Source organism: Rissa tridactyla, chromosome 1 (genome assembly GCF_028500815.1).
Source record: "Rissa tridactyla isolate bRisTri1 chromosome 1, bRisTri1.patW.cur.20221130, whole genome shotgun sequence".
In the NCBI taxonomy this organism is placed as follows: Eukaryota; Metazoa; Chordata; class Aves; order Charadriiformes; family Laridae; genus Rissa; species Rissa tridactyla.
The window spans coordinates 36078663-36102955 of NC_071466.1; positions in this window are offsets into that span (position 1 = coordinate 36078663).

The following is a 24293-nucleotide window of genomic DNA, read 5'->3' on the forward strand; positions in this document are numbered from 1 at the left end:
GACCTCGACAATCCAGCTCACATTGAGGCACATATGTTCTAGAGGCTTAGATTTATGCGTCTGAATCCACACCCCCATTTTACACCACATAACTGGCTAATACATCAAGGTCTTTTCTTTCATAAAATCGTAGAATCATACAAATTAGAGAATAATTCAGGCTGGAAGGGACCTTGGGAGATCTTTTGTCCAGCCTTCTGTTCAAAGTAGGGTCTACTTTGTACTATTTGAGCTATTAGAGCAGTCCAGGCTGTCCAGGGCTTTATCCAGTCAGATTTTCTTCATTTCTAACTGATGAGCTTCAAGCAGTGACCTTCACTTTTGTACTCTCAAAGCCCATTCTATTTCTATTTTTCCATTTCTATCTCCTTGTATGCATTCTGGAAGGCATTCCAGTCTTTCCCTCAGATTCAATTTCTCTTTGAACTTAAATATAATTTCTAAAATAAAAATGCTATCTTCACCTCTAAAAAAATCCAATGACGAATTCACCAAAAGCCTTGGTAAGTTGCTCGTTACCTTCTTAAATTTGGTGAGTTCTAACTTCCAACCCTGCATCTAACCATTTCTTCAAATGATGGATGGAGGAGCCTTCAAGAAGAAACTTCCCATTCCTTTTTTGAAACCATATGTGAATATAGTATATTATGTTATGCTATGCTTTGCAGACAGAAATCCAGTTCACCGCTTTATTGCCACTCACTGGGGAGCAACTTCATCAGGTAAGAGTGGAGGGCAAGGCACATCCATCGGGCTACAGCTGAAGAGTGGTAACTCCGCAAGGCATTTCTGGAGCTCTCATCCACACTTAATGAACTTCTTTAGTGGAGAAAAATCCCTGGAACACAGATGTCACTGCTGTATATAGCACTGCCAAAAATGTCAACAACAGGTAAGCATCCAGGCAAAAAGTACCAGGATGATGAATGATCTGAAGAGAAAGATTCGCAGGACAAGTCAGAAGGACTAAATGCAGATGTATGGTTTGTCTAAGTGACATCTAGGAGAGGCTGATCTATGGCTTCATCTGGTTTCTTCCAGTTGTATGGGCTGAACAGCCTTTCTGTTGCAGGCTTGGACCAAAATAGCCTTTAATATAATGACATCTGCTTCTCTGGCAAATGTTTACTTATGTGAGAATGAAGTATGTATGTGGCTAGTGACCGGGAGAGGTACAAGAATGACTACATGTTCCTATTACTGCTGTTGCTTACAGCCTGCTTTAAATCCCCACCAGGGCCCTGGGGGCTGAGATGGGCCTGACTGTCCCTGCCCAGCCCCCTGGGGCTCCCCACCACCCTGCCCAGAACCCCATGTCAGCCCCCCAGGGCCATCAGCCCCTGTCCCAGCAATGCCACAGCACGGCCGGCCTCCAGCTCCCCACAGACCTGCCCTGCCCGGCCATGGGCCCCCGTCCCAGCCCAGCCTTGGCCCATCCCCATCCCCATCCCCATGGAGGTGCCTGATGTCTGGGGCTGCCCCAGTGCCCCCCAGCTGCCCTGGTCCTGGCTGGGGTGGTGGGACAGGACAGGCCCTGCCCTGGTGGGGAAGCCTCCATGGCACCCAGCCCCAGGGAGCCACCAGCCTCCGCTGCACCTTGACAGTTATACTTCTACTCCACGTAGTTAATATGACAGCCATCTTCAAGGTCCTCTTTCACTAACATGTATAAAAATCACTTTAAGACTGGAACTTCTTCTAACTTCTTAAAATCATGCCAAATTAACTCCTATATTGTGAGTGTTTTGGTAGAATAAACGGCTAAAGCTTTGAAAGTAACAACCAAAATAATAGGAACAGCCTGATGGAATAAGATAAGCAGCTTGTTATCCCATATATTAATTTGAATTTTAGGTATCATATTAATTGTTATCAACAACAGTTATGCTATATTTTGCTGGTATAATCATCCCAACTCAGCTGTTTCAACTTTCAGGCTGTCACAATAATTTACCAGAGCAATAACATGCTTAGTTATTCTTAACTGAGCTGTGATTCCCTTCAAAACTTTTCTCATAGTGTCTTCTTTCTTTTTATGAAAAAGCTAATTCTGCTGGAATCTGCCCTCTCAGATTAGGTGAGGAGGCACTAAACCATACCCAGGTGACAAAACTATACAGCAGTGGTGCAGTCACAAATCCCAAACAGCATATGGACATGATATCTTCTTCTTACACGGTGTTGCATATTCACCCCAAGGGATTCACTCCCCGGCAGACTCATTGCAAGGCACATGCTCCAAGAAGATCCTATGTAGGTCCCATCAGTGTGAAGATTTTGTCGCACACAGTCCTTGAAACGGTTCTTCCATGACAAGGAAAGTCTTGTCTCTTTGGAATAAACTGTGATCAAATGCACAGCAGGGCTTAGCCACCCAGTCACTGATCTGTATTTTGACACTTCAGATAAATATGACAAGGTGTTTTGCCTTCCATCTGAAGCATCTCATCTCTCATCTAATAAGCAATTTGCTGCCAAATTTTTAACTAGGGCTTCATCAGAAAACATTCTCCTTTGTCAGCAAATCATGCAACATCTGCCTGGTAACATACTTTCCCCTGCTCCCCGATCCAGAGCAGCAAATGAAAAAATTATTTTAAAAATCATCACTTTCCTGCCTACTCAGGAAAAAAATACAGCCCTTCTTCAGTCCTGACTGGTATTGCCTGACTCCCAGATGCGTCAGTCCTTCCATTGTTATCCCCTTCTTGTGTTTGGAATTGAACAGAGCTGCCCTGAGTAGTGGGTGGCCTGGGAGGAGGCTTTCTTTGCTTAGAAGAGCAAAGAGCCTTAAAGCTGGCTCTGGTTGCTGTGTGGGGCTGGCTGGCAAGGCTGGTGGGTGAGCCAACCCCATACAGCACAGTGAGGACACCCACCATTCCTAGGGGACAGGAGCCCATCCAAATTGCACGGCTCTTCCCTGTGACCCCAAGAGCCAGACATGTCCCCATTTGTATGATCGGTATGGGTCCCATCACAGGGAAAGAAGATGCCAAAACCGCAGTTGCCCTCTTGTATGCGCTTGAAGCAGCTGGACTAGCAGGGGGATTCAGGGATTCTGCAATAGTCTCATTTTGTCTCCCTAAAAACATGCTCTTGGGAACATAACTACGGAAATTCCCGCACACGAATTCTTGTTGGTGTGTATGGACATCACAGGGTATCCACAGATGGATTTATACACATTAAGAAGACTTGTAGCAGTTTCTAAAAATGTAATCCTTTCCTGTCTATGACTGTGAGGCCTCAGAGAGGAACAGACCGCCCAGGCTATCAGGCCACCCTGCTGTAAGAGGCAGCTATACCTTAACACCGTGCCATGCACAAAGATGGCCCAATGATTCATGTGAAGGAGACCTTTTCTCCAGAGGATTCATCAGGAACCTCACATGCTAAGCTCTGATGATTCATCTTGCATGAGAAGTGTGGGTGTTTGGAGGAATCCTTTGGTCCTTTCTCGTCTCTGCCCGCAGAAACAGAGCCCAGCTGTGCATCCATCTTAATTACAGCATTTGCCTTGCAGCAAATGAAAACAGGCAGACATCCCTCCATTGTTTCGGATGCCACAATATTTGTGATGCATAATTTACATGTGCAGATAGGTAGACCCGGTCCAGATCCTTGGAAATATGCAGGTGATTAGGGAGAATTACACTCCTACACACCTTCAGAAAAACAGATTTTCATCCCCCAAAAGTGGTATTTGCAAGCAAATTCAACGTTGCCAAAGTGTTACCTTTAAGCCATTGGTATTCAGTAAAAGCAAAGGCATTGACTTCAGCGGAAGCAGCCACGAAATGACCATTTGACAACTGGACCCCAAATACACAAACAGTTAATGTTCACTTGCCCAGAGAATCCTGCCTTCAAACTCTGCCTGGAAAATAGGCTGAGATAGACAACAACATCTGAATTTCTTTTTATTGCATCAATAATTTTCATGTGGGTATTTCTTTTCCCTAGCATCAATCCCAAACACTACTTAAAAGCAATCTACTCCTTGTCCTGATTTCAGAAAAAGCTGGTTTACTACTGTTTATATAGCAGTGAAATCAAGTTTATACCCCAATGCTATCAGTGTTTCTTTTATATCACACATGTACATAGAAGAAACTTCCTGGGGAACTACCATTTCTAAAAGGTTCATTACTGAAATTTCAGTCTTGAGTATTACTTCTTTGCACAATCGCCGGGTCCATTCCACTTGGGTAGCATTATTCTGCTACATAGATGGAGGCAAGATATTTCCATTATTCACTAAGCTAACTAGTTCCTCAGTTTCTGCTGACAAGTTTGTTTTCCAGCTACTCCGACCCCAAAAGCTGGCAAGAGTTTATTAGGAACATAAAGACACAACCCTCAGGATTAGTCACTGCATCTATGCAAAATGTTTTTATTTCTGTTCTTAGAGACCTGGAAATATGGTAGATGGTGAAACTGTGGCTTCTATATTTTATAGTTGATACAACAAAGCAGTAAGGTCTTAAGTTGTGTAGGATGAGTTTTCTCCTGCAGGTTGCATGTTCACACACTGACAAAGCCCAACCAGTTTTTTGCCTAGGGGATACGTGCTTTGTACCAAATTTTCAGGCAGTTTTAGGACAGTCTCTATAATTAGTGGTCTAATTTTGTCCTGCACAAATGACTTTAGCCACCCAAGTAGGAACACAAAACTCGTATTTGTGAACTCAAATTGTCTGAATGTGTGTCCTCAAACAAATGTACTGTCAGTCTGCTGCATACATAATATTAAGTATGGCAGACTCTGAAACTATAGTCAACAAATTAATAAAAAACACTGCAAAATTATTTTGGTGCAAAATAGGTGAGGCTAGGAAACAGACCAGAAGGAAAACTTTGACTTTCCTAAACTGGCTCCTGTCCAGATCCCCCAAATATGAGCAAGTTCTCCCAAGAGAACATTCAGAGGATTTTGCAATGTCGGTGTGTTGCCCTATAAGGGTGTTAACATTTGGTATCACGATCTCATCATTGCTTGAGCCTAGCAGGATCTAGGACCCCATCGCTGGACCTCGTCCTTCAGAGGCACCTTGAGGCCATGCATGAAGGAGGTCTATAAACCCCTGTGAACAAAGGACTCTATAATAAACACCAGAAAGAATAGATTACCGATAATTCCATTCACCATCCTAAAATACATTTGCACCCCACACGTTCTGCACTGGCATTTGCAGTCTTGATTTTCATACTGTGCCTGTTTCTGTGTTTTATAAGCTGCCTACCAGTACAGCTCAAATGCTTGATGATTCTTTAACAATTGTCCATTCCTGTTTCCAATCTTATCTCTTCCGTTGAATTATCCAAATACGACTAAAGGAAAAAGTGATGAGAAATCATTCTGGCAAATAATGTGTGAACCACTAAGGCTTGATTCCATATGTGTTTCTTGTAATATTCCATAGGGAAGGATAGTGCAGTTGGAACAATTAATCTTATTCACCTACCAAATATGTGGGGGTTATACACCCTTCTGATTTTATTCTTGTCTGCACCCTTTAGTGCTATCTTCTCTATGTAAGTAGAAATTGTAATTATAGCAATTATTTTTATTATTATAACTAATAGCACATTACTTAAATTGAGGCTATTTTGAGTTATAAGAACACAAAAGGCTTAAAAGAGGTGGAATGATTTTCTTTAAAAATCACAAAACACAAACCAAAGTAATCTTTTTTTTAAGTTCTCTTTTGAGCTAAAAACATTGTCAAGTTTCACCCTAGAGCAAATATCTATGGATGAGTTATAAATCTCTAAATAATGAGGTTTTTAATGAAAACAAGACTAACTCAGTGTGAACTGTAGCAGAGCAAATTGTGTCACTATAACTGTAACTTAATGGAAAACTACAGAATATTGAAAATGTTTTCTGATTATTGCTTAATTTATCAAAATCCTATCATTTACAGCACACTCCAAATGAGGCAAAAGCATATTCAAGGATGTGAAAGAGATAATTATAAAAAGGACCAAGCAGCCAAGTAAAGAGTAGGTAGAAGAGTAAGTCACGTGAGACGAGAAAGTATTATTAGGCTCAATGTAAATCCGGGATTCCGATGGTTATATCAGCTATGTGTATGGGAGATGGTGGGAAGAAGTGAGGACAGGGGGTGGTTAGATGGAGGGAGGGATACAGAACACGAGCAGAAACGGCTTTGTGACTGGTGAGTTACTAACATCCTCTGTAATGTTTTCTTCCTGGGGTACGGTATAGCTGCTGTACATGTAGGCATTTCTAACTGGAAGCTCGAGATGCAATTAAGCAAATGAACAGCTAAAACCAAAGTGCCCCAAAATATAGGAGAGGTTGGCAAATTAGCTCTGAAGTAAATAGCACTCATCATTTGTGCAGCATTTTACATTTTCAAGGCATTGTACAAACATTGACTAATGAAGGGCCTTTTTCTTTTGTTCTCCCTGGAGTTCACAGGAATTAAAGCATCTACAAATGAGCAGGAACAGGCCCAAAATGAAGTAGTGCATCCACCAAAGATAACAGAGGAGGGGATACCAAGCAATAGCTGACTACTAGGTAGACACATGGAAGATAACAAACCTAAAACAACCATTAATGGTGCGGTGTGGAGCTGCTACAGAGCCAGCTGGTCCCGTTACCTGGTGCATTAACACTGTGCATCCGTAGAGGCTGCACCTGAGCGGAGAAGTCCTCCCTCTCATCCAGGCAAAGCGCTGTGCTGTGACCAGCTATTTCTCCATCAGCCCTGCCTCTGTGCCTCTGAGCCTCTGCGCCTCCGCTCCTCCGTGCCGCTCTGCATCGCACATGAAAGATGTGCCTGAAGCATCCCGTAGTGCACCGAGAGGATTACAGACCAAGGAATCGCATCGAACAGGAGCTCATGCCAAATGCAGGGAGAGCCCACAACCACCACACTGACAGCATTGCTCTTTCCTCTCTTGAAATTCAACCACCAGCCAGGCAAGAACGGGAGATTCGTGGAATGGAAAACACTCTGAAGCCTAATGCTTACAGAGTTCACTTGCTAAGGGAACAGCCTGGTTCCTGGGCATTGATTTTATGTTACAAACTCTTACAATAAAAACACATAAACTGCTGTGGGAACAGGGGAAGGCACACTTGCCTGTGAATGCCCTTATCATAAGATGATTTCTCAAGGGCTCCCTCCAGTCTCACAAATCTTTCCATTTTAGTTGTAAAACGATCCAGTTTTCATCTTTCTACTGTTTTTCTTCCAACCAGAAATTTCCCATAGTACCCTGGATTGTGGGAGAAGAAAGTACAACCCCTTTGTAGCTGAGGACACCAGAAACTTGGTTTTACCACCTCAGCCAATATTCCAGCCACCAACCATTTTGATGTCTCCTCTTTCTTCTGAACAAAAGCGGCTTTGATGGCCCACCATCCTGCGAGCTCAATACTCCCCTAGTGTAACTTAGGTGTGCTAAGAACAAACCTACCAAACCTGACTGCTCAGGGTTTTGGGCACAGACAGACTTTTTGGATCCCACAGGGGCTTCAGACTAACCCCACACCCAGCTGAGAATGTAGGAGCTCTGAAAATGGACTGTCAAGGCCAAGCAAAACTGCAAGCACTTGAGTATTCACTTCTACTGAGGGGTTTGGCACATTACTTGTGCCTCAGTTCCACCTACATAGCATTTGAAGTACATAAGTGTCTTTTTGGATCTAGGCATGAGTGTTAGAGATGACATTAAAAGCACACAAGCAGGAGCCCTACATGTCCTGAACTGTCAAATGTTGAGTTCTTAGTAACAAATATCTTCTGAGCCGCGAAGGCTGGATCACAGAAAGACATGCTGAGAGCGTACAAGTCATTTTGTGACTGTGTCGTGGCTGCTGGTGCAAAGCATATATTTTCAAGTGTTTCCAGGACTACAGAAGCCTTGCAGCTGGTTCTGAGTCATTCCGAGCACCAGAAAAGGTGATGAACATTATAGGAAATGATCTCCAGTTACTTCAAAATATTATTCTGGAATGGAAACTTCTGTGAGCTATTTGCTCTCGGAGGTATTTTGTGGTTATTAGGCTCATTTCTGTTCTGTTTTTACGGAAACGCACTGCCTACTCTTGCCCAGGACTTTGCAGTGATAGGTACAGCTGCCTCCCATGAAGACTATGCAAAGCATCATTTAAAGAAAGCCAGTAAACAAAACAACAAATTACAGTTCACCCAGCAGATATTGAAGATAACGTCTCATGCTGGCACACGGTGGGGTTCTAACTCCTTATGCCACTAGAGTGAGTATTCACCAAAGCTCTTGCACATCAGCGACTACAGCACCTAAGAGGACCAGCCCCAATTATTAGGAGCTGCGCCAGCAGATCCACTTAGCAGCATCACCACCATTCTTCCGGTTGCTGTCAGTTTTCCTCTCTGTGTCCATGCTTCCAGGATGATGGTCTGTTCCTTCCTGCAGTAATTTGTCTTCTCAACTGTTCAGCCAAGGGACGATCTAACACGGACACATGAGGTCTTACTGCAGGTGGGGATTGCTCTGAGGTCTAGGAGCTGAGACATACAGGCCAGCAGCTGGGACTACCTGCTAATAGTAAATGCAGTGAAGATACAAAACACCAGTCTTGCAAATTTTCAGAGAAAATTTTCCCGAAACTGACTTCTCTTCTATTGAGGTCTAATATCTCAAAGGAAATGGTAGAAGCTTCCTGACTTTAGGCACGTAAGCCTCAACTGCTGAATAAAACTTAACAAAATAGACTGCAGTGAGCAGCTTTTCTTTGGCAAGAGACAGCCTCATCATAAGGGCTTGCCCTCTCGCACGTCTATGATTTCTGACAGATTACAGTTAGCCAAGTAATTAAGGTAAAGAAAGTAGCTTAAACGGGAAGCTAAAACTGCAAGAAAGAAGAATGATTATAAACGGTGCAGACTAAATTAAGGGATTATAGTAAAAAGGAAAAAAATGCCTCAGGAGGATTAAAGTGTTAAATAGTAGTTAAAGAGCAAAGAGGGAGAGAGAGGAAGAACACAGTCTAATGCCTCTTTTTTCTTTCTGGTTTTTCTTTTTTTTCCTTTTCCTTTGTAATCCAGATTTAGCAGCAATTTTCAGATGTCTGATGCCCTGGTGTGTGAAAATTGGATGCATTTCCATGAGATTAATTTCCTCAACAGGAATGGGGTCAGGTGAGGGAGTTTTGTAATTTCTTACTGCCAGACAGCCACTGGGACATTGATGGAGGTCTTGATGCAGGTCTTACACCTCGCTCATCCCTTCGCTGAGGGGGAATATTTGCAGGAAGGAATGGTTGTGCTTCCTGGCTCAAGCTGAGCAGCACTGTGAATCATAGAATCATAGAATCATAGAATTGTTAGGGTTGGAAGGGACCTTAAAGATCATCTAGTTCCAACCCCCCTGCCATGGGCAGGGACACCTCCCACTAGATCAGGTTGCTCAGAGCCCCATCCAGCCTGGCCTTAAAAACTTCCAGGGATGGGGCTTCCACCACCTCTCTGGGCAACCTGTTCCAGTGTCTCACCACCCTCATGGTGAAGAACTTCTTCCTAATGTCCAGTCTGAATCGTCCCATCTCTGGTTTTAATCCATTCCCTCTAGTCCTACCATTACCCGACAATGTACCCAACAGTGAGTACCACTGTTTACTTGAAGGGGGTAGATGTGGCACAAAACAATCCTTTTAGTATCTGGTATCGACAGAGAAAGATAGATAATCTTAAAAGAAAGAAACAGAGAAGACTTGTCTAAAAGTGAAGCACAGATTTAACAGAGGACACCTTATACACCCCTAATGGCGTGGTAACCCAAAAAAAGGATGGATTTCATCGGAAAGCAGTTTATGACCACAGCTGATTTACAAGGTGAGTCACTGAAGCACGTACTCGAAAAGAAGGCAGTGCCCAGTGAAAGTTGACTACATGTGGCAAACCACACGTCAGCCCTGCCCCAAATTCATCTGCGCTGGCTATGCTCCTGTGTCCAACCTCTGTACCAAACCTATCCCAGAGCGAGCCAACACTCCTCTCAGGCTTGGCAAAGCCTTGGACAAGATTTTAGCTCGGATTCAGCTAATATGTATCAAGCTATTTGCACTCTGTGCCTTTGTCAGTTGAGTGAGGAAAAGAAACCAACCGAGAATCTGTGTTTAAATATAATTTAGCCTGTCAAGCAAGAGTGGTCCTCGGTTGGGGGTATTTAAATGGGAATTGAGGCACTTTTCACGAAACAGCAAAGTCAAAGGCACTCCCCCGCTGCTGTTTGAGCCCTGCTTCCAGCTCCACGCCCTGGGGCAACAAGAGAGGAGCCTCAGAGAAGAGAAGGCAGCACCTGGGAGAGCCGAGGAAGCCCTGCCGCAGGGGTGGGAGCAGCCAGCTCCTGGGGCTTGCGTTTCCTGAGGCCAACATCCCTTCTTGTTTATCCTCTGCTGCTACCCACCGCCAACGAGCCTGTCTGCCCATGCATGTGTGCAGCTCCAAAATCAGCCGCCTCCAGAGGTTTTCCCCATGCGGAGCTCCCAGGTCTGCCTTGGAGAGGCTGCCACCGGGGAGGGAGACTTACCCCCTTGCAGGCATGGGGACTGGAGCGGTGCCAGAGCACCCTTTGCACATCCTGCTCTGTAGGCAGCCAGCTGGCAGCAACCGAGCTACCCTAACCCTTAAAAAAAAAAAAAAAACACACAACATTCCAAGAAAAACACCTCCTTAAATAGTGGTGATTTGGGTGACTGTAAAATGCCACCCCACTGCCGCATAGATCTGCTTTCTGTGGCTGAAGTTTTCTGTACTGTCATTCACTTCCCATTAGTACTGAATCTTGCATCTCCAGCTCCGTGTATTACTTTGAAAATTTGCCCGTATGTATCTTCCAAGATCTATCAGCTCAGTTTACTGACACAATCAAAAGTTTACTGCTTTCAGCGCTGCAGAGCCAATATAGCTGAACAGCAAGCTATATCTACTTCTTGCAGCATCATCAAAATTGCCAGCTAAATTTTGATTTCTGAGGCCTTATTATTGCAATGAAGATGTATGGAGCAAAAAAAAAAAAGCTTTCATTTCCAGATACTCACCTGATTCTTGAAACTGACATTGAAACAAAAAATACCCACCTCCACCACCCCAAAAAAAGAGGACATATTTTTCCTGAACAGTAAAAGAACACCTAAAGGCAAGAATAAATTATATAAGGAGGAACCAATAAGTCATTTTTTACTTTAACTCCATGTGGAACTAAATTCTCAAAAACAACTGTCAGTATTGTGAGCACAAATTTTGGTGCCCATGATTATAGGCAGTTAATAACTGAAAATCCTGACATAATCCATAGCTCATCTCTTTAGGCATCCTCTATGTATTTAACTGAATGTACAAATAAACATAAGCACAATTGTTCTTTGCAAAATGTGGGATGGCCTAGTGAATATCTGGTTTAAAAAAAACCCAAACTGGTTAAAACAAACAAACAACAAAAAAACCAAAACACGTTTTCAAACTAAATGCATCCAGTACAAGGACCGTAGGGACTAAAGACTGAATCATCTGACTTGTATGTCCCGATTCCTGACGTGGCATCTAGGACCCAAAGTTCGGTGTTTTGGGACTTCTTGAGCTATGAGCTGCCCAACTGAGTTCACAGTTCACTGGGGATGAGAAATAAAAACCTGAGACTTCTTTTTTTAAAGGCTTTTCTACAGGGTGGCTGTCTCCAACCCCTTGCCTGGTGGTTAGGACTCTTCCTGAGGAAGGACAGCCTTGAACTTCTTCATGCTGAGGACGGACCAGGAAGCAAGCCTCCTGAATCCCCATTTCCCTCGTCTCAGAGCTGCTAACCAGTACCCACAGTCAGAAGGAAGGTGGGGTTTAAGAGTCTCTGTTTCCTGCCTGGCTGGTTGGCTTCTTTGTCTTCTTCCCATTCACACACAGCCCCATGGGCACCTGATGTTGAAAAGCAAGGCCCATCCCAATGAAGCCATCATCAGGACACAACCCAGCACCGTCCTCACACACTTCTTCAGAAGTGACTGGTTTTAAGCTGGAGAGTGTCTTAGTCCTGCACATCTGAGCCTACCACGGCTCTTTCAGATCCACATCCAGGTAGTGCTGAGCAAGAGTGGAGTCGGTAGGGAAAGCAAGCACGAAATACTATGGACAGGAGGAGGGCAGAAAAGGATACACGTGAAGGAGAAATATATTTAGGATAGCGAGGTTGCTGCTAGCGATGAAATCCCGTGGAGGTCTGAGAGACCAGAAAGATGTCTGTGCAAATGTACCTGCTACCCACTTAGACCTGTCAAGTCTCAAGCTTTATGTCCGAGGGGTATTTGTTCAGCTGCCTCCTGGACTGGTGCTGTGCAGCCTGGAGAGCAACAGCAACACAGATTTTTCTCTGTCTTTACCTTCATTGACGAGCTATATCCAGTGCAGGAGGCACAAGGCCTAGGGGAGGCTCTGGCAAGGGACAGAGGCAATGGAGTTTGTATTCCCATTGGGCCCTCACTGGTTGGTACCCTCTGGTTTCATCTAGCAGCCACAAGTAACGTAACATAGAGCTGGATGGGGAATATGTGGAGTCAAAAGTTCGTTACCTCAGAAATGGCTGGATGTCAGTGCCAGGTGAAGCGATTCTTATGTTGAGATTGTGAAGAGCTTCAATTTAATAAAATAAGGCATTATCGTTGTTGTTGTTATTACTATTATTGTTATTATTATTATTCTTATTGCTTGTTTGGCACACCTTCTAGTTTTAAAGGCCTGGAGAAACCTGACAGCTGATATGGGGATTAATGTTGTCATTTGCTATGGTTACCAGCAAACCTTTCATTAAATTCATTGCTGCAAGGTAAACTGTATTTCCACAGTCGCTCTGGTTCTATAGCTGCAGCAAGCTGTTAAGGTAGGATTTGGGATTTGGCTGTTCAAACAGAAGTGTGGGCAACTGATTCATTGTAATTTGGCTGTCATGCTATTTGGCGTTCGTTGGGTTTTTCCAGCACATACGGATAACGATTACTGCACAGGCAGAGATATTTATGCTAACTTTCAGGGACCCTCAAGGCAGAACTCCGGTTCTGATCCATCTCTTGTCAATAATTCTTTCTGTTTTTAAATAACTGAGACACATTCTTCAGTCACCAGGCATTAAATGAAATGTATGAGATTGAAACATCTACGGTGAAAATAACTAGATGGAAATAAAAGGGCAACTACTTTGTAGTTATAATATTAAGCAGCATTTATAATGCCCATTTCCGTTAAAATATTGCACATTAAAGGTCACAGGAAAGGCCACACTGCAGCAATAGTTTGATTTGTACTGCTTTTCTCCATAGAGTATGTAAGTCCTGTCTTAATTTTGTCAGATGAGATGCCAGCCTAGAAAAGGGTATGCAATTAAGAATGAAAAAAGCACAAATAAACAGTGCCATCTTTTGGGCACCGCTTAAACTCCACATTTATTGAAGTCCAGATCCATGCAATGTATGAATTCTATACAGGAAGGCAGATGATACACACTTATCTGTGTGGCAGGTGACTTTAGGGTATTCGCTTTATTGTGTCTAGAGGCGTAGTGATAGGGACTCAAAGCCTGAATGTCTCCATCCAGGTCTCTGCTGCTGGACCTCTTTTCTGCGGTGGCACCCCAGGCTCCTGCAGCGTAGGGTGCAGAGCGATGCCTTTTTCTGAGGCTGCCCGTGGGACCTCCCTGGTGGATGTAAGTCCCATTGAGAAGCAGATGGATGACTGAGCATCCCTTGAGAGTTTTTGTGTATTGAAACACAAGGAATATGAAAGTAAGCCAGAAACGCAGTCTTTTCATTTCTGAATGGGGGAAGAACAGCTTCACGTTTTACCACCATGAAGTCCGAATGGATTACATGTAATATCAGACTGTTAACCTCTGGGATAGGTTTGCCAGCCAAAGTTGTCCCCCTGCTTGATACAGGCTTTCCCTCTGTCACCCACACTTCCAGGACTGCTGGGCTTGACTATCACAACACAGGGCAACCGTGAGCTCCAACCCCATCAAAATGAACCTCCCAAACCATAAACACCACCATCCCCGTGCCCCAGGCACTGCCTTAACGTTTTCTGAATGCCACAACAAATTCCACCGGTTAGGAACAGCCTGTGCAAATAACTCCAAAGGCAAGCACAGGTTTTCAGGTGTATTTATATTTCCAATGCTCATTTGAACGGGAGCCGGGTACTCAAAAATCCTCTGAGAATCTGTTCTTACCTTGAAAGGAGAGTGGCTGTTCAGCCACACTTTACTGAAAAGGTATCCATAGAAAGAGTTTATACAAGATTAAGGGCTAATTACAGAACGTTGGAAAAGCGTTGCGCTTACCAGTGATATGGGCATTGCAGCAGTCATCGCCATTGTGGTGGGCAGCATCGTGGCTGGTGGTAAATCCACCCCCTGAACCATAACAAGGGATTAAGCAGTTCTTCAAACATGCAGGAGCACTCTGGCCAAGAACGGACTGTATAAGGAGATGTGACACCACTCAATCTGCTCCCAGGTAAATGCAAAATAATCATTTGTACCTGACTTGGGTAGCCTGTACATCTCTGATCAAGGTTGTGTTTAATCCTGAATAACACTTCAGACTCAATATTCAGTGATTCTGCACGAATTGAATATACTATGAAGACCAGAAGGTAGAGCCCTGGCAGCTCCTTCCCTGACTTCACTCCCTGGAGACACGGCACTAAATCCCACAGTGTTGTGCAGGCACTGGCATGCACTGGAGTCCTGCCCCCAGCTCCACCAGAGTAAGTGTGGACAATAAGGCAGAACATTCAGAGACAGAAGAAGTCTTGACCCTTGAAATAGTGAACATTGCAGTTAGGGACTCCAGAAATGCAGACAGGCAAAGCCTGAGCTCAAGATAGAATCATAGAATGGTTTGGATTGGAAGGGACCTTGAAGATCATCTTGTTCCAACCCCTCTGCCATGGGCAGGGACACCTTCCACTAGACCAGGTTGGTCAAGTGGAAGGTGAAAGGTGAAGATGCAGCGTAAAACAAAATAAATTCTTCTGTGCCACAAATTTTTAAAGATGTTTAGAAATCAGTGGTTGGTTGGCTGCCTCTGAGGTTTGGCTTTACAACAATCAGGTTTCTTTGACAGACATGATCCTGCCCATATCCTGTGTCTGTGCCCTCTCTCCTTTCTTTCCCCTGCACAGCTCTGTGGTGGAAAGGCAGCTGTACCCCACTACATTTCCAGATAAAGATACAATTCCTTGACTTCTCTCTCAGGAAGGCCTATACAGAAAGTCATATTTTGGGGAAAGGAGAATTAGACTATAAAGAACCAAGACTTGGACAGGGGTCCAAGACTAACCCATTGAATTTTGACATCTCCAGAGTCCCACTGCAGTTCTTTACCTGAGCTGGGATCTGGGTGATGCTTCTCTCTTCAGATTAGTTTTCTCCAGCTAACACTGTTCTGCTCTGGATTTTTCTTCTTACCACCCCCAGATGCTGAATTTGCTAATATTTTCCCAAGAATGCAGAGAAGTTTGATGATGTGCTCTCTTTATTTCTGTAAATTGATATGCTCCGTTCATTTGCTCAGAGGAGCTTGGCAGCAGTAGCCACAGCCCATTTCTGCATGGCACACAACGCACATTGCAGAGCCATCGGCATACAGATATGCCTATTCTGCTTACCAAGCGTATCGTTTGCTGCTTTGCAAACAGTGAGAGGCTTGATTAAATTCAGGTTTTGTGTGTTTGCCAACCTGGCTTGAGGTCATGGTTGGTGGAATCAAAATCTCATTAGAACTGAAGTGTACACTCAAGAATAAATCATTATCTTTTTCATCTGCAGACACTCTTCACTGTCTTACATGCATTGTTTCTGTGTGCAGTGTCTTTTTGTTGAATTGGTCCTCAATACTAAACACTATATCCACTTACTTGCTGGTGACAAGAAGACATTGTTTGACACTGTATGGCTCAGGTAGATTTTCAGGTTGTTCTCGTCTATATTATTGTTACGTTGAAGGTGCGGGATCGGCAAGGAGGGATGCCACAGTAGCCATCTGCTACATGTTGCCTGGTCAAGAAGAGGGAGAGCGTGATGCCTTCTTTAAACAACTGGATGAAGTCTCCTGATCTCAGGCCCTGGTTCTCAAGGTGGGGGTTTATCCACTCCAGTATCTGCTGAAAGGGCAGCATGTGGGGCTCAGGCAAGCCAGGAGATTTTTGGGATGCATTGAGGACAATTTTTTACACAGGTACTGGACAGGACAGGGAGGTCCTAGGGAGGGTCTCAGTCAATTCAGCTGATCATGGATAATTGAAGACTAATCTAGGAAGTGATAGCCGAGAGCAGCCTTGGCTGTGGGGACTATGAGATGGTAGAGCCTAAGATCCTGAGGGAAGTGAGGAAGGCAACTAGTGCAAAAATTATTATGAATTTCAGGACAGCAGACTTCATTTTTTTCAGGGCAGTAGTCAGCAGGATCCTGTGGGAGGCTGTTCAAAAAGCCCAGGAGAGCTGGCTGAGCGACCACCTCGTTGTACAAGAACAGTCCACCCCAATGTGCAAGACAGAGCACGTGGCATTGACACAGCAGGAGACCGGCCTGGTTGAACAGGCAAACACTGAGTGAACTCACGTGCCAAAAGGGTATATAGGGAAGTGGGGAACAGAGATAGGCTATGAGGAAAGAATATGAAAACATTGCCAGAGCATGTCAGAGGGAAGGACGGTTGAAACCGGTGAGGCACGTGAAAGGCAAAAAGGAGCGGAACAGCTTGGACGGTCATGACACTCTGGGCTCTCCAGTCCTTGAGAGATTCACCCCACACAGAGCTGTTGCCTCACAGTGTAGTATGTCAGCCTTGCACCAGTAACACAAAGACAGCTGGAATTATTTTAGTGAGAAAGTAACACCGTCCTCACAAAAAGGCAATTTTCCATGAGAAAATTTTCAATTTTGCTCAAAAATGTTTTGATTTTTCTGTCAAGCAAATCGAGCGGACAGCAACCCAGCTGCTGACTTGGAAAGCTCTTTCAGCTGTGTTTCATAGTGGCAAAAAGTCAAATCGACCAAAGCCTGCCAAAGGGTAAGCTAAAGGCCACATTCATCCTCTTTGGTTTTCAGTTCGCTCATCTCCCTCAATTTTGAGTGTCCAGCAGGGAAGGGTGAAGGCCTCAGCCCTCTGCCTCGCCAGCTCGTGCTCTGCACGTTTCCAAGAAGAAGGGCAGGAGGGGAAGGTGGGCAGCCCCAGCTGCAGCTGCTGGAGCTGTGGGGACCAACTCTTTGCTCCTCCCACACCCAAGCCCTGTGGAAACCGTCAGCTGATTTCACCTGGCACCCACTACCAAGAACATTCAGGTGAGCAGCCAGAAACTTTCCCCTGACGTTACTTTGGTCCTTGACATCCCTTTTGCAATTTTCACCTCTACTTAGCATGTTTTGCTGGATTTTTTTCAAATGCAAAGACATTCCTTCTAAGGAACCACCAATCTCCAGGCCAGAATGACCACAAGTTGCTTCTGCTGAGTCCTTCAGGCCACATCTACACTGCTACACAAAAGAGGCCCATGGACAAGTCTGAGGCCAAGCCCGCAGATGGGCTCCCAGCCATCCTGGAAGGAGCTATACCCTGTGCAGAGCAGGGCTCTTTGGTGGGTGGTAGTAGCTGCAGCATCTCAAGACGGAGCCACAGCTATGCAGCACACAAAACAAGAGAGCCTGTGCTCAAACTTGCTCCCTGCTCCTCTTTTATTTAGCAGCGCGGCCATACCCTTTGGCACAGACCAGGACCTTGCTGCAGACCACTCCAAGATAGGTGCTATTGCCTGACCGGGGGATCTTACAGCATCTTCCGAGCTCTCCCTGCTCCTTTTGCCACTGGCAGGAGTGATCTCTCCCTCTGGGCTTTCATCTTCCGGGGACCCCGTTTTCCCCTACTCTTGGCAATTTGTCCCCAGCTCAGGGAACCATTTGTCTGTGCTGGAAAGCTTCTGTGGGGTGGCCCCAGAAATCTGGGATTTGCCAGTGATACCGAAGGCTCACCAGGAACAAACAGGTCCATCTGGATAGTGAAGTCTCCTGGAAGTGTCTAAAAATATAGTTAAACAGTTAATGCCGAACTAAATATGGAGTCTCCATGAGCCAGTGAGACAGACACCTCCACAAGGAACATCCTCCCACCTTTTCTATCTCCTCTTTTACGGCAGATTTTGTCTCTACTTAGGGCATCTGCTGTCTCCACTGACTCTTTGGAGAGTGTGGATACAGGCCTCATTTAGATGGCTGAAACTGAAGTGGCTTCACTACTAAGTCGATTTCATACAATGCTCTTTACTCCGATTTGTGCTAAAATTCACCTCCTTTTAAAGGGACAGCCCAAGGCCTTTTTACCTCTTCAGTCTCTCACACACCTCTTCTTACATCTTCTGGTCCTGTTTGTGTCTTTACATGGGATTTAAAAAATGTAGCAGAAACCTAATCCTCTTATGACTGGCACTAGAAAGGCCAAAGACCATTGTGCCCTACTGTTGCCAGTCCATTTTATCTAATCAGTTAATGGTAGTGCGTGTCTCTGACATCTATAATGTTTAAACATTTATTAAGGGTTATGTCTCATCAGACAGCACAAGAACTTTCTTGGACTCATTCGTGCTGCTGTGGTCCCATGGAAACAAAATGCACAGTTAGTTCAGAAGTGAAAATTTTCATTTGCGAGTGTATACCTAGAAAATATGTCTGGACGTATATGTATATATGTGTATTTCATCATAACCCTACTGCCTAATTTACATTGATACCTGTGACTTTCAGCTCCTAGACGAAAGCCGAAAGTGGCATTTTGGGGAAATAACCTACAGATAACAGAGTAGAGTGTGCGTGTCTACACCTTTACTGGGAGAATTTAAATAGCTCATCACAACCGAGCTGATTTCAAGGACTGGAAGGCAGGCGACGAGTTCTAGCATGCACTGAGGTTATACCAGATAACAGCGTCATTTGAAATTTTACCAGATAACCCGTTTCCTGCTTCAGATTTTTATTATGTAGTTCAAACGAAGAGGAAATTCTAGGTAGTGCAGCTGCCTTGCTGCGTTATATGACTCCAGCCTGCCAATGGCTGATTTCTGGTGCAGTTTTAGCGCTGTGGATGCTGGCTCGGAGTGCGATAAGCAGCATAGGTCCCGGTTAATGCAGACACTTCCTTTGGTTCTGCGACCGAGGCCAAATCAGATACTGCAAATATCTCGATATCTACCCCTTGCTTGCTAAGAAGCAGCTGCCAACACACTACACAAAAAAAAAGGTCACTAAATCTGGGCTCTTTATGGCACGTCACGTTTGGGGAGCTTTGTGCATTTTAGGGTGAGGAGGAGATTGATAGGAAACAGGAGTCTACTTGGACCTTCGTGGTATTTAGATTTTGGACACAAAATAGGAGAAGGAGGCAGGGTGTCCCCACGGACTGTCACTGGAAAAGTGGGGCTAACACCTCCCTAGCCACAGGAGATGGAGGGACCCTGGGAGGACACAAATTCTTAGTCATCGAAGTCACTGCAGTGATGCTGGGAGAGAAGAAGAGAGGATGAGTACCCTCCACCTCCCTTGGAGGGATATGTGCTGTCCCATCCGTGCTGCAAAGAGGGAAAGCTTTCCAATGCATAGATATAGGAGTGGAAAAAAAACCCTCACTTGTCTCATCTACTGACCCACTGGGGCAAGTTACTTCAACTCTGTGTAAAATATATACTTAGCTCTAACTACAATTACTACAGCAATGCTTAAGAACTAACAATGGATCCCACCAGACTAGGGGCTGCACGGACACAAGGGAGAGGGCTTTATCCTCAAAGTCTGTACCCAAAATGTGTGTTGATAGGGGCAGGCAGGACTCACGGCAGATGCAAAACAAGTCATCATGGCAAAGACCGCATCAGTCCCGAATGGATGCAGGGCTTCTGCAGGGTGGGGAAAGGGTTGTTGTGGGACAGATGAGCTAAGAAAGAGTGAGGAAGAGGGAGAGGGTACAGAGGAGAAGAGGACCCAAGCCGAGCAGAGGTGAAGCGATGGGGAGGCAGAGACGCTGCAAGGAGCAGGATGTGAGCAAGCAGACTGTCAGCGCAAGGGAGAGAAAATGAAGACGGCAAAAGTCCCGCGGCAAAAGTCCCTGGCGTGTTTTTCTCAAGCCTGCTGGCCGCAGGGTTTCCCCAGGACCCTGAGGCGTAACGTATGTTCCCATGCAAGTCAGAGAGGATTTTGATTCAAAAGGGCTCATCCCCTCCCCACCAGCCTGGGGCAGGAGGGAAGGTACTAGTTCAGGAAAATGTGGCCTGTTTTATTTCTCCCCAACAGCCATCCCAGCATTGTTCATCATCCCTTACAGACATTAGTCTGGACGCTGCTCTTTCCATCCCAGCATTGTTCATCATCCCTTACAGACATGAGTCTAGCCACTGCTCTTTCCACCCAGCAGACAGAAGGACTCAGAGGAGAAAAGCTCAGCCCGTGTTTTTCTGAGCCAGTGAAGCTCAGCTCTCAGCAAAATTAGTAGCTAGACCCCTGAGTTTAGCTTCAAAAATCTCAACCAGATTATTCATTGCTGCTGTTATTCTGTATTCAGATACTTTTGGCCAGGCATATAGTTTATGATCCTGAACTTATGATCCTGAACTTATGATCCCAGTTATTGTTTGCTATGACACCAAGTTAGGACATAATGGGAATGTTAAGAAGAGCCTCCAGATATCAACCCTTTCTTGAACAGAGAGCAATGCTTGCAGGAATCAGCACAGAGATCTCAAATTGTCAGAAGAGTTAGTTTTAGTCAATTGATTCCATGGACGTGGTGGGCATCTGAGGCTGCTTTTCCCATTAGTGAGTCTAAAGAACCTATTGAGCGTTCTAGTTTTCAATGCATAATTCCCAAGAGCTACCTACTTTGCGTGGTATTGTGAGGATTATTAATGTTAAAATGACTTGATGATGATTTTCAAAAGTGAAGTTTTACTTTTCCTCTCTGACCCCTGCAAACCCAAGTGACTTTCAAGCTTGGAAGAGCAAACCTCCCCCTTACTTACGCATTTTACAGGAATGAACCCAGAAAAGTCTGTGTTGAATATTCCTGCTCACAAAACTTTAAATGACTCAGTATCAGCTTAAACCACAAGAAGCATCAATGTTTGCACCACCAATTATTTTCAAAAGGAAATACATTTCCATTTTCATGAAGTGGAGGAAGATAAAGCGATGTTTTATGAGCTTCTCTTATGTGTCAGGCCGGCTTGGTTGATTTTTTGGATAGCACTTAATCATGTTGGGTCTTTTCCAGGAAATGATAATTCACAAGCTTTTGAAACTCATACTCCCCCTCTTCACTAGTCAGAAAGTATGACCCAGTTTAAGTTACAGCCTGAAGATGTGACCTAGTTTTACAGGTAGCCTGCACCCATTGTGCTCAGCTCAGCATTGTAATAATTTGGAAATCTTCTCTTCGTGAAAAGTGAGCTGGACTGTCACCTTGATTCATTGCTCCTTTTTATCTGTCCCCTGAAAAGTTAACAGTATTGACCAATTTAGAAAGCTCAGGACAAAAAAATTTTGGAGGTACTTTATCTCCTAGATTCCAGATTCTCCAGAAATACTTTGCTGCCCAGCACCGGTGATCAAAAAAGGCCCCGGGGGCATCCCTGCAAAGGATGGTTGTTGAGGGTCACAGTTTGAGACCACTTCGCCACTGAAGACATGGCTGGGTTGCCCAGTGGTTGAGGAGCTCAGGCAAAACGAATGCCTGTCACTGCTGACAAAGGAACAACCTGGGGGAAACACAGAGGGACATGGGGGGAGCACAGCTGCCGGATTTTTCCTTCTCACACAAACAGTGTGCAATTACAGAGGAAAACGCTTGTCCTTGCTTGTCTGGTCTCTCTATATCACGGCAGAGTGTTTATGCACCTCTGAACATCGAGCAAATGCAACGTTTTATAAAGAGCCTGGACTCACTCATGGCTTTGACGCTACCTTAGTACAGCAGCAGGCTTATGTCCCCTGGGGCAGGGAGCACCAAGTGTGCTCTCTCTCTACATCTCTACCTGGATTAGGCAGGAGCTGCTGAGGTGGGGGCAGTTCTGACCATGGGCAAAATCAGAAAAATTGGCATCCTTACAAGCAAAGAGAGATGGTGATGGTAGGTCCTTCCACACAGAAAGGGCCTGGCGGGTTTTCTGCAAGCAGGCTTCCTCTTCAATGCTTTGATCCTAGCATAGCATGTCACAGCCCTAGCAACGGCGTCAAAACCTTAATAAGTACGTCCTAAGTGCTAATTACCATTTGCAGAGATCTCCATGCGCTCTCCTACGACTTTTCCAGGCTTTTCACTGCATTGAATAAGGTTCTGCCTTAAACGCTGGAAATAACTGGGAGCACTGCTCGTTGTCACATCCAGACAGATGAAAAAGAAGAGGAATAATATTAGAAAGAAATGTTTGTATTGATTAATCAAGGAAGCGTTGCTGCAATTAAAATGGAGGTTCCTCTATGTGGAAAACTATACATGATCGCATCTATCACATCAGTGGCTTTGGAGTGACAAGCCAGGCATCCAACAAACGGCTCGCTTCCATAGCAGAAGAAACACCAAAACGTGCGGCACTGAAATTTAGAAGCGATGGAGAACCTGAGCCTTCAGAGGCATCTACTGAGTTAACTTTCCTCTTAACAAAAAATAATTACCCTACAAACACAAGTGCGGGGGAGTCATGGTGATGGTTATTTGTCACCTCCTTTGCATATAAATAGGAATGGGTCAGGTGAACAGGGTATTGCAAGGGTTATTTGCACCACCTAAATCTAGGTCACATCAAGAAATTCAAAGAAAACTTCTGAGTTTACTGATACATTTTTAGTAAATACCACAGTTCCGAGTATCCAGGAGTTGATAATATGAGAAACACCAGTATTTTGTTTAGCTTAGCCTTTTCTCACTTTAAAATTAGTGCTGTGGTGAACTTTTGGGTAAAGGTTATATAATGTGAAAGAAACACGTAGGAAGGAGCTTTGGTCTAGCCCAAACTCGGCTGCCTGTTTTCATGGCTGAAGCAGCACGACACTCACTGTCACCTTCAGTCCTATTTTACTCTCCATGAGAAGCCGACTGGCATGTGTTGGTCTTGATGTCCAACCCAAGCTACTGACTCCAAACAAAAGACCACGATGAAAGATAGTTCATCGGTAACCGTTGGGCAACATCAGCTATAATTACTTCGAGAGGAGGAGCTGGTATTAAACCCATGGTACATTCTTGGTGTTGGTCCTTATTTTAGTGGCTCTTATAGTCTGTTATTTTTTCCTCCCTCTAATGGCCAAGAGGGAGAGGAGATCCTGCCCTGGCAGCGGGAACTTGCTCCAGCAGACTCTTTGGTAACCGGCCCGTTCCCATTGTTGATTCAGACTGTCTCGTGTTGGGAGCAAACCCACATTCATATACTTTTTTCTTTTTTTCTTTTTTTTTTTTTTTTTTCTGTAAGAACTTAAATGGCTTTTCATCGAATGTGTCTCCAGCCCATAATGGTCATAAAGGCCATCTGTGATCCCGGGCATTTGGCTCGCAAGTGGAGTACAGCAGATGCCGACTGGAGCCTCCTCTGATGTCTGCCTTTCAGTTTCATGAGTGTCATCCATACCTGGGCAAAACCAAGAAAAATAAACAAAAAAAAAAAAGCCTCCCTACCGCCGAGGCAAAATTTCTGCTTGGGTCATATTTTACACACATTGCATAAGCACATTTGACAAGGCAAGGTGAAAGTCTCTGGCCAGTCAAGTGTGTCACGTCTCTTCTGCCTCACTAGATCATGGCCTCAAGAGTTAGGACGGAGCAACTATGAGCCCTTGTTCCTGTTCTTGGCCCGTTCCTGGCTGGGGGGGCCGGCAAGAGATGTGTCAGTCTGGACATTTGGTGAGCAACGACAACATTTCCATCACCTGTTCGATTGTTGTTGATGCTGCCAAAGACATTCAGTATCATCCTTTTAGTATAGGCACAGAAATGCCAAAACAAGTTATAATCTTCCTTCCCGGCAGGTCTCACGAAAGATACAAAGATAAGATGTGTCACCAAGGAGCAAATATTATTCCCAAATATCCCAAATATTATTCTTCTCAGTTACATATAGACTATATATGCTACATTTGAAATAGATACAACAAACGTATCTTACATCGAAGAAATATTATTTGCATGGTTGCTATGTTTTAAAGCAGTTTATACTGCACAGAGTGACAAGTACAAGCATACACTAAAATAGCCACCTCC